General features: G+C 38.0%; 1 pseudogene; it reads left to right on the forward strand.

The window, feature by feature from the left end:
* The first annotated feature begins 9,815 nt into the window (after nucleotides 1-9,815).
* Nucleotides 9,816-10,969, forward strand: LOC126005823 (WD repeat domain phosphoinositide-interacting protein 3-like; annotated as a pseudogene).
* The last annotated feature ends 379 nt before the right edge of the window (nucleotides 10,970-11,348 follow it).

Raw genomic sequence — 11,348 nt, forward strand, 5'->3', positions numbered from 1 at the left:
ATCATCCTAACTTTGATGTAGGATATGGACATATTCCAGGATTCTTAGCTACAGAAACCTGACACCAACAACAGTGACTGTGTGAAAAATAAAAGTGTATTGGCACTACAGACAATGACTTGGGTTGGACAACCTAATATGCCTGGAGCCTAGAGTTGATCTTATGCCAGAAAACTTCAGAGGTAAGGTCTCCTTGTATTGAGGCCAAGGCTTTTCTTTTCCATGCCCCCTATATTTTGCTGGGCCTATGCAAACAATTGCCACTCTAACACTGTCTTTGTTGTGCTTCTTTGACTCATTCTTAATGAAATAATGTATTATGATCAACTGTGTCAACAATACTATAGCTTTTAATGTTAAAGGAATTACATACATTTTGTGGTTTAAGATTGCTTTGTGTACTGCAAAGAAATGTTATACTGTACTACAATCTGGGGACTTGAGGGACAAAGTAATTGTGCATGTGTTTTGTTTTATTTTTCTTAATGTTTTTTGGCTGAAAATTCAAAATTAAGGTATCAGCAAGAGGATTTCTTTTGAAAATTCTGTTTATGGGTGATTGTCTTCCCACTGTAATTCACCTTGTCCTTTCCTTGCATCTTTGTCTTCATAAAATAAAAAAGGGAAATTAGAAACAATACAGACTCTTCTCATTATATTACTGTTTCAGCCTTTATAAAGGAGGGTAATACAGGACTGTATAAGCATAGGATTCTTCTCAGTACTGCAATTTATAGCATTTCAGTCAGGAGTAAGATCATTCCCTGCTTTTTCTTTCCTCCTATCACCTTTTGTGAGTTATAAAAACCCACCCAGATTTGGTTTGAGACCCACATAGGTTTATTAATACAAGTACCCTTAACTATATCAACCATGTGCCCCCCAGGTGAATTACCTTTGTTCTGTAAACATTGGCTAATAAAATATAGCAGGGAGGTTTAGAGGGTGGAAGGAGGAATGTCTCAATTGGATCCAAGAGGCTGAATTCAATCCAAGAGGTTACTCAACCCTCTGACCCTATCTATGCTCTTCTCCTGTGAACCTATATATTTCTTGTTCAACATCCTAGCTTCAGGCCTGTCCATTCCAGAGTCAGAAAAAATCAGACAATTGCCTTGCATGTGACTGACACAGGTTCAATTTCCAGCATCACTAAAAATATCTGAACACCACGAGATGTAATACTTAAGTACAAAGCCATGAATAACCCCTGAGCACAATCAGCCTAAAGATACAAAAAGAAAATAAATCAAAACCAATAAGGCAGTGCTCTGTGCAATAAAAATATGTCTCTTTATGAAACTGAAAAAGGAATTTCTACTCACTGTTAGTAGACTATTTTAATGGCCATCCCATTGAAAATAACTTTTTATTAGAATGCAGTAATTTTAACGTAATTTTACTTAAGGTCCCTTGGCAGGGCAGAAAAGCTAGCTTATAGTATTACAAAGCAGATGCTATTGTAAAGACAACTACTGTTTTCCCTAAAACTTCAGTCATAAAAATATATTATGCTTCCATGTAAGCTAGAAATAGAAATAAAGATGAGAATAAAGAGAAAATGAGAAGTAAAAAGAGAGTGAAAAAGAATGGGGTAGATTTAACCACCGGGAAAAATCCTTGTCCACCCTGATATGCACCATCTTTGGAAGAACTCAGTAACACTGCACAATGAAACCAAAAATGAAGTCCTAAACAGAAGTCATTCACCTACAAATATTTCTCATCCCTTCTGTATAGAAATCCAGGCCTAGAAATCAGAAACCACTTAGATTCTTAATGATGGATATATTCATGTAAAATCATGGTAAGCTGGAATTCTCCCAATTTATCAAGCTTAGTAAATTATAATGTTGACTTAGAAGGGAAGGCAGCATAAAACCTATGGAAGGACTGTAATGGAGTCTCTGATGTAATGGAGTCTCTGATATAGTTCGTGAAGATCAATAAATAGCTGGTCTTGCACATATCTTTAGAACAATTGCTCCTGTCATGTAACTTAGAGACACACATGCTTGTCACACTGCTGAAGATACCAACCTGGTATTATTGAATACTTTTTAAGCAAAAAATTTTAGATTCCTATTCTATAAATCTTTCCACCTATATCATGTTTTTGTAATTCTCATATTTCAGGAGTTTGATAGACACCCTTTACATAATCAGAAATGAAGATAATAACCATAGGGAAAACAAGGAAACAAATATAGTACTTACTTTTATTCTTACTTAGAATATTAGTGAAGAATGTTCTCATTGCATTTCATGGCTCTTCCAAACAAAAATCACTGGTTCCCAAACTCCCCCCTGGGAAATTCCTAATACTTCTCTGGCATCAATTTGCACCAATTTTGATATGACATCCTGAGAACAAAGAAACGACAAAATTTGATCTAAAAGTAGGTTGCCCTATCTCATCACCTAATGGTAAGATGAAATCAGAACACACGTTGTCCTTTGCTCTGTGCAAAAACCAAGATCACTAACTACAAAAGACAGACAACCATGACTCAGCAGAACTTAAGTGGAACCAATAAGAAAGATCCTAGCCTAGGCTTTGGACTAGGGTTTGTACAAAAACCAAGATCTCTAATTCCAGAGGTCTGACTTTGACAACTGCGACTGAGCAGAACTTCTGGAAATGTATTAAAAACACTCCATCCTAGGCTTTGTCTAGGATCTGAGAAAAAACAAGACCACTAATTACAGAAGACTGATTACAACCACAGTGATAGAACAGAACTTCTAGAACTGTAAAGAAAGACTTGATCATAGCCTACGTCCTATGCCCTATGCAAATACCAACATCTCTAGCTACAGAAGCCTGAGTTTATCATCCACAACTGAGCGGTAAGTTTCCTGGCACCATAAAAAGACCTTTGGGTGTGAAAAAGAGTGTGTATAGATCCTGTAGTTGTTCCCATGGCACTATGCTTAAAGGGTAGAAAAACCCTATATCTCTTAGGCCAAGGCAATTCCTTTCTAATTTTGCCATACTTACTGTGCCTATGCAAAAAAATAAAAGAAGCACAAAACCTTGCCACACCAGCCCTCCTTCCTTCTTTTCTTTGTCTTTTTATTTTATTTTTATTTTTCTTCTCTTTTCTATTTTTTCTTTTTCTTTTTTCTTCTTTTTTAATTATTTTTCTTTTTTTTTAATTTTTTTCTCATGGTTATTATACAATGGTGATTATTTTTAATAGCTGGCTGCTTTTTTTGTATTTGCTATTTTTTGTTTTTTTGGGTTTTTTTTGTTTTGTGTTTCATCTTTTTTACCTTTCTTCTTTTAAATTGATATTTATAACCTGTAGACAGAATCCTTTCAGTTCTTTTTCTTTTTTCCCAACAGAACCACATAACTTGAATCATCTTGTTCTGCCTCATGAATTGAGGGGGTGGGGGGGAGGAGGGGACCAGGATCAAACAGTCATATGGACATTGAGTGGAAATAAAAAATGATCAGACTCAAACACCAAACCCAAAGTCAATGACAACAGAATAGATACCCAATCTACAATAAGCTATACACAGAGGGGAGCAGTTATACTAGCAGTCTGGGGGCAAATGAGGGAGATATGGGATGCATTCTGGGAACAGGGGTGGAGGGAGGACAACACTGGTGGTGGGAATGGCCCTGATTCATTGTCACTATATACCTTAAATATTACTGTGAAAGATTTGTAATTCACTTTGGTCACAATAAAAATTATAAAAAACATTGGTTTCTTTTGAAAAAAGAAAATATAGTCTAAAAAATATATGAGATGACCTTTAGAAAAACAAACATGCAAAAATATAGTAGGCCACTTAATATAAGACAGAAGCTAAGTTTAATATTTCTAAATATAAAAATGTTCATACATCAAGTGTCTTGATGATAAAATCAATACAGAAAAAACTACATCATCCTTTGCCCTTTGCTCACTATATAAGTATATAATCAACCCAACCCAATTCATAAGCTATAGGTTATCAGAAAGCATAAAGGCTAGACACAGATATAAAAACGAGAGGGAAAAAAAAGGTATTCTCTCAAATCTATGGAAAGTAGAAATTTTTGTAAATATAATTACACAATTTACTATTCTTACAAAATTATGCATGCTTTCAGCTTAAATTGGCTTAAAAATTTGCATTGCTGCTGGAGGTTTGCTCTTCAAGACATGTTCTCTCTTGAATATGTCCTTCTCTTTCTCTCCCCTCACATATTTCTAATTAAATTTGAATAAGAATTATCTTGCTTCACATGCAAAAAAAAACCCGTACATTGTTGTCATAAACAATGAATTGGGACACCTATCCCCTTCATTAGGACTTGCAGCCTAGCATGTCTATCACCATTTCCAGACTCAAAATCCATCACTGGAGTTCTGAGATTCACATTGGTACAGAAGCCAGTGTTATAGAGACTCTTTCCCATGGACCTGAGTTTATAGAGAACATTAGAAATAGAAAATATCAGGGCTGGAGTGGTGGTGTAAGTGATAGGGCATCTGCATTGCATGTGCAAACCTAGGACTCACCGGAGTTCAATTCCCTGGCATCCCATATGGTCCCCAAGCCAGGAGCGATTTCTGAGTGCATAGTCAGGAGCAACCCCTGTGTGTCACCAGGTGTGGCCCAAAAATCAAAATAAATAAATAAATAATATCATTTATGTGTCACTCACAGAGGAGATAATCCTGGAATTCTGATAATACAGATTAAAATATTTTTTGATTTGCAGATCTTTGTTAATGGAAGTTATACTTGTTTCTCAGTCATTAAAAAAAAATTGTGTCCTGACTTTTGGTTGCTGGGAGTCTTAGTCTACAGCCTGCCTGAATCCAGCTTTTAAATATCACATAATATTTGTATGTGATTTGTGACAATCTTTTTATAAGTGTCAACACTGAACTCCTTATGTTCCTCTATGTGTCCTTAAGTTTAAAGAGTTGGTATTAGGCCATGATAAATTACATTTTAATCACAGACTCAATGACTTGAATCTCTTTTCAAGTTTTTAGCCTAAGTTGGAATATTTATAGCTTGAAATCATCTATAAGGAAGAATATCTATTTACAACACAACAAAGTAGAAATACAAAAAGAATTCTGCTTTCTTTCTTCTTTTTGCTTTCTTTCTTTCTTTGATTCTCACTGTTTTTTCATTCTTTGTTTCTTTCTCCCTTTGTTCATTCTTTCATTTTTCTTTCTTTTCGTCTACAGGAAGCTGGAAGGTACTATCTTACAACACTAAGGTGATAATTATATGACATTCAGTGTTTGAAAGAAAATAATATCGCTGAAGTTGAGCAAAGAAGAGGTTTCATTGAAACCTCTTTTATGGCAAAGAAGAGCTTTGCCATAAAGTCAGCTCAAAGAATAAAATACCATATCATTTACCATATTTCTTTATTTTTGGTCTTTTTTATTTAATAACATGTTTACAAAAATTTCATACTGAGTTTTTTGTTATAGAATGTATACCACTTTTAATAGAATCAAGAGACCCAAACTATAACCATCTAAAACATAAAATGATCCTGTTACACTGGTAGACCAGGGGGCTAATGGCAGAGGTATAGGATGCATGCTGGGAACTTTAGTGAAGGGAGTTCAACACTGGTGGTGGGAATAGCCCTAATTCACTGTCACTATATGCCTGAAATACATCTACGAAGGATCTGTAATTCACAATGATCTCAATAAAAAATAAATTTATAAAAAAGAACATACACTACCCTTCACTCATGCAATCTTCCCACCACCAATGCCGCCCCCACTATTTTCCTCCCCAACCACAACCACCTGCCTGTCTCTCAGACAGGCATTTTTGCCTCTCTCCCTTATTATAATTTTTATGGTAGTTGTCCTTGGAGTTAGTGCTCTAGCTGCAATCACTACTCTTTGGGGAAAGCTTCACATCATGAGCTGGTCCTCCCAGCATTCAGCTTTATTGTCTCTGAATATTATTGCCATACTATTCTATGTCTCTCCCTCTCCCTCTGGATCATTTAACTCAGAATAATAATCTCCATGTTCACCCATGTATAGGCAAATTTTATTACTTTATTTTCCCTAATGGCTGCATAGTATTCCTTTGTGTAAATGTGCCACAATTTCTTTGGCCAATCATCTGTTGTTGGACATCTGGGTTGTTTCCAGATTCTAGCTATTGTAAATAGTACTGCCATATACATAGTGGTGCAGAGCATTTTTGTGTTGTGCTTTTGTGCTCCTAGGATAAATCTCTAGGAGTAGATTTACCATGTCTGTTATATCTGTTGTGTCCCACACTAAACTAGGGCTCTCTTGTCCAGCAGTCACTTTATATGATGACACAATATTTTATATGCTCACCTAAAACTTGAAAATTTATCAGCTTTCTCCAAAAATACATAAAAATGTAGATGTTACTCTCTGAAGACATACCAGATAAAATTTATATAGCATACTAAAAACTATGCATAAACCTATGTATTTGCAAAATTATTTGACATTATTATTTTAATAAAAATATATATTTACTAATGCATATCGGCAGTTTACTTTGTTTCTCAATGAAATGTAAGGATGTTGTTCATCTTTGTGCCAAGCTACTAGCTTTCAGGAAGGGATCAAGATTTTACTGTGCTTAATTTTAACTGTTTAACAATTCTGAATTTATTGGAAAGCTATAAACTACTCAAAAATAAATATTTCAGTGCTCACTTTGCAGCACATAGACTAAAAAATAAATATTTCAAATATATTACTTCTTTAATAGTAAAGAGTAACTTGATCTATACAGGAGATATTAGAAATAGCTTCTAAATTATTTATTTTTATCTTTTGTTTACCAGAAAGGAAATATTGTTAAAAATCAAGGAAAATTTAAAACTGAGCATTAAAGGAATTTATATACCAGGGATGTTAATATTGGTTTTTAAAAAAAAAAGGATCTCAAGGTTCTTATTTACAGAAAAAATAATCAACTACAGTTTGCAGTTTTTCTTTGTTTTGAAAATCTTTGCATCAGAATTTAAGTAGGCTATGAGGGTTGAGAAAAACTAAATGAAGAGCAAGCAGTCAGTTTTAATTGTATTTATTTTTTGAGGAGTGGGGTGGGCCATAACTGACCATATTCAGGGCTTAGTCCTGGCTCTGTTCTCAAGGAAACATATGGAATACCAAATACCCAGGTAGGCCATGTGCAAGGCAAACACTCTACCAGTTGCACAATCTTTTTTTTTTTTTTTTTTTTTTGGTTTTTTGGGCCACACCCGGTAACGCTCAGGGGTTACTCCTGGCTATGTGCTCAGAAGTTGCTCCTGGCTTGGGGGACCATATGGGACACCGGGGGATCGAACCGCAGTCCGTCCAAGGCTAGCGCAGGCTAGGCAGGCACCTTACCTTTAGCGCCACCGCCCGGCCCCCCAGTTGCACAATCTTTCTGGCTCAACAGACAATCAATTTTAATGAAATTTACTTCCTTTGGGGGGGTCACCACACCTAAAGTTGCTCCTGGGTTACTCCAGCTCTGCACTCAGAAATTATTTACGGCAGGCTTTGGGGACCATACGGCATGCTAGGGATGCAACCTGGGTTGGCCATATAAATGCCCTACCCACTGTGCTATCACTCAGGCTCCTTGAAATTCCTTTTTCTTTTATTTTATTTTATTTTATTTATTGGTTTTGGGGTCACACCTGGCAGCGCTCAGAGGTTTCTCTTGGCTCTGCACTCAGAAGTCACTCCTGGCAGGGTCAGGAGACCATATGTGATGCCGGGATTCAAACAAGGCTCCTTTTTGTTTTGGCTGCATGCAAGGCAAATTCCTTACCACTGTGCTATAGCTCTGGCCCCAAAATTTCCTTTTTCAAATTGTATTTCTTTATAGTCTAAAGAATGGCCTGATAATTGATATTATGCCAATTATGTCAATTGGTATAATTATTTGGTTAATTATCAAGTATCAATGAAAATAGAGAGACTCTTAAAAATAGGTCAAATTAAGGGGCTGGAGTAATAATACATCAAGTAGGGACTTTGCCTTACATAAAGTCCACCCACATTCAATCTACAGCAACCTATATGGTCTGTGAACACCCTCAAGAATAATTCCTGAGTGCAGAGTAAAGAATAACTCTTGAGCACCAAGGGTGTGGCCCTCAAACAAAGAAATAAAAAAGACAATTAAAAACTAATTTAGGGGCCGGAGCAAGTGGTGCTAGAGGTAAGGCATCTGCCTTTCAAGTGACTAGGACTGACCGTGGTTCCATCCCCCAGCATCCCATATGGTCCCTCCAAGCAAGGAACGGTTTCTGAGCTCATAGCCAGGAGTAACTTCTGAGCCTCAAAGGGATGTGAATTTCCAGAAATAAGATTCTTCAATCAAACCTGGATTTTATCAAAGTTATCAGTCAACCAAAAAACACATGAGCCAGGCTTTCTTCTTCATTGTTTTGTCTCGTTTAGAAGGTGGGGAGGAAGATAGGGGCATTGGTAATGAATGGGAATGTAGTGCTGGTGAAGGGGGGTGTTCTTTTTATGACTGAAACCCAACTACAATCAGGTTTGTAATCACAGTGTTGAAATAAAAATATCATTTTTTTAAAAGGCAGTGTTATTGGGGCCGGAGAGATAGCATGGAGGTAAGGCGTTTGCCTTTCATGCAGAAGGTCATCAGTTTGAATCCCAGCATCCTATATGACCCCTGGAGCCTGCCAGGAGCGATTTCTGAGTGTCGAGCCAGGAGTAACCCCTGAGCGCTGCTGGGTGTGACCAAAAACAAAAACAAAAACAAACAAACAAAAAAAGGCAGTGCTATTATAAGCTACTTTGAGTCTAGGGAGGAAAAACATGAGCATTAACTCACTACCATGAACACCATTGTACATGATTATTATAATGCAAAGAATTAAGGCAATTCGCTAATTTACAGGGTACTTTATCATAAATCTATGTTAGCTACCTCACAATGTCTTCTTGAAAAGTGAAGTAGTCTTATATGCCAAAGAGATTTTCTGATCAATACACAAAATTTTTTCAAAATCAACTGTCATTTCTACTTTATAACTATAAAGACATATTTCTTTCCATAAAAATGAACATCCTATTTTATCTATCAAGTGTCTGGGTTAGTTAAATACAAAATTCAGCAGTAGAGTCAACAACTCTACCAATAATGTCCTGAAAAGACAGAATTTATGAAGAGTTCTGGACAGGAGTTTACAGTCTATACAGGGTCTGTATGCTTGTCTGGTACTGTCAAGACAAAGAAACAGGGCATGCCAAACATTTTCCTAAATCTGAATGGAAAAGCTCCAATTTTTTTTTATTGGATAGAGGAGCTTAATAAGACCCCTTCCACTTATATCGACAAATTTGTAAAGGGATTCATAGATTCTTATATTATACAATACTTGCAAATTTTAGGCAAAAATCAGATAAAGTATAAATGTCTTAAATCTTAAAAAAATACTTAAAAACAATCATTATATTTTATATTGAAGATGCTGATTCGGTTTTATTCTACTAATGATACATTTTGATGTAGTTGTTTAATTTCTTCAGAGCTGCTGTGAATTCTTTCCTTCCAAGTTCCCTTGAGTATCAGATCTGACAAGAGAAGAGCTTTAAAATATATATCTATATATATATCTATATATATAGATATATATATTTAAACACCTTGATTACAAAATATGATTGTAGGAGCGCCGGCCTGGGAGGCACGGAGGAGCGGAGGAGCCCGCTGAGCGTCTGAGGGGCCTGACGGGACAGCCGAGGGAGCCCGGCCCGGCCTGCGCTGCCCGAGGGATGCTGCGCTGAGGACGCGATGCTCGCTGCGCCATGAACCTCCTCCCGTGCAACCCGCACAGCAACGGGCTGCTCTACGCCGGACCACGGATGCTTCACCTGCGGGATGGAGAACGGCTTCCCGCTGAAAGAAAAAGAGAAACAAGAATTCCTAGAAGGAGGAGTTGGCCATGTTGAAATGTTATTTCACTCCAACTATTTGGCTTCAGTTGGTGGTGAAAAAAAGTCGAAATACCCCCCCCCCCCAACAAAGTAAATGATCTGGGATGACCTGAAAAAGAAGACTGTTATTGAAATAGAATTCTCTACAGAAGTCAAGGCAGTCAAATTGCGGTGGGATAGATTTGTGGTTGTTTTAGACTCCTTGATTAAGGTGTTTACATTCACACACAATCCTCATCAGTTGCACGTCTTTGAAACCTACTATAACCCTAAAGGCCTCTGCGTCCTGTGCCCCAACAGTAACAACTCCCTCCTGGCCTTTCCGGGCACACACACGGGTCATGTGCAGCTTGTGGACTTGGCTAGCACTGAGAAGCCACCCGTAGACATTCCTGCCCACGAGGGCTCCTGAGCTGCATTGCACTCAACCTGCAGGGAACAATATTCGCATCTGCATCTGAGAAAGGCATTTAATCCAGGAACTACGAAGAGGATCTCAAGCAGCCAATATTTATTGGATGCTTCCCTCATCTGCGTGTCCAGCGATCACGGAACAGTGCACATTTTTGCTGCTGAAGATCCAAAGAGGAATAAACAGTCTAGTTTGGCATCAGCCAGTTTCCTTCCAAAATACTTCAGTTCCAAGTGGAGTTTCTCCAATTCCAGGTTCCCTCAGGCTCTCCATACATCTGTGCTTTTGGAACAGAGCCCAATGCAGTTATTGCAATTTGTGCCGATGGCAGCTACTACAAGTTCCTATTCAACCCCAAGGGGGAATGCCACCGGGATGTCTACGCGCAGTTTCTAGAAATGACCAACGACAAGCTGTGACGACACCAGGAGTGCAACCTACAGCTGTTGCCCACAAAGCGCTGTGTGCCCCTCACATTCCTGGGGCTGGTGCCAGCGCCCATGGGCCTTGTGGGTGACAGGCTAAGGGACTGTCCGGGGACATTGGTCGAAACCATATGTGGTATCATTATCCTGAGCATGGCTTCCCATTTCCAGTATTAAAAATTCACCTGGCACCGTCAACACTCTAGTACTCTGAGCAGTTCATGTCCGTAGTTCAATTGTGACTCCAGCTTTCTTGGTTCCACTGCATCATCATACCTACCGTCGAGTCTGAACAAACTGAGGGGTGGACTTGGCAAAGATACACCAGTGAAAATGTTTTCGACAACAGATCCCATCGTTTTTCCCGGAGTCTGTAAAGGAAAATGAGTCTGTGTATAATTATTTTTACGTTATAACCAAATTTACGTAGAATCCTAATACCAGCAGCTTGCCTTAGGAAAGGAGAAGGGAATGCCTTCTAGCCAAATGGAGAAAACGGCCACGGGGTAGGCATTTCCCTTCGGATTCCCGGTCCGGTCCTGGTCCTGTTCCTGGTGCAGCCTGTGG

This window comes from Suncus etruscus, chromosome 4, assembly GCF_024139225.1.
Source record: "Suncus etruscus isolate mSunEtr1 chromosome 4, mSunEtr1.pri.cur, whole genome shotgun sequence".
Classification (NCBI taxonomy): domain Eukaryota; kingdom Metazoa; phylum Chordata; class Mammalia; order Eulipotyphla; family Soricidae; genus Suncus; species Suncus etruscus.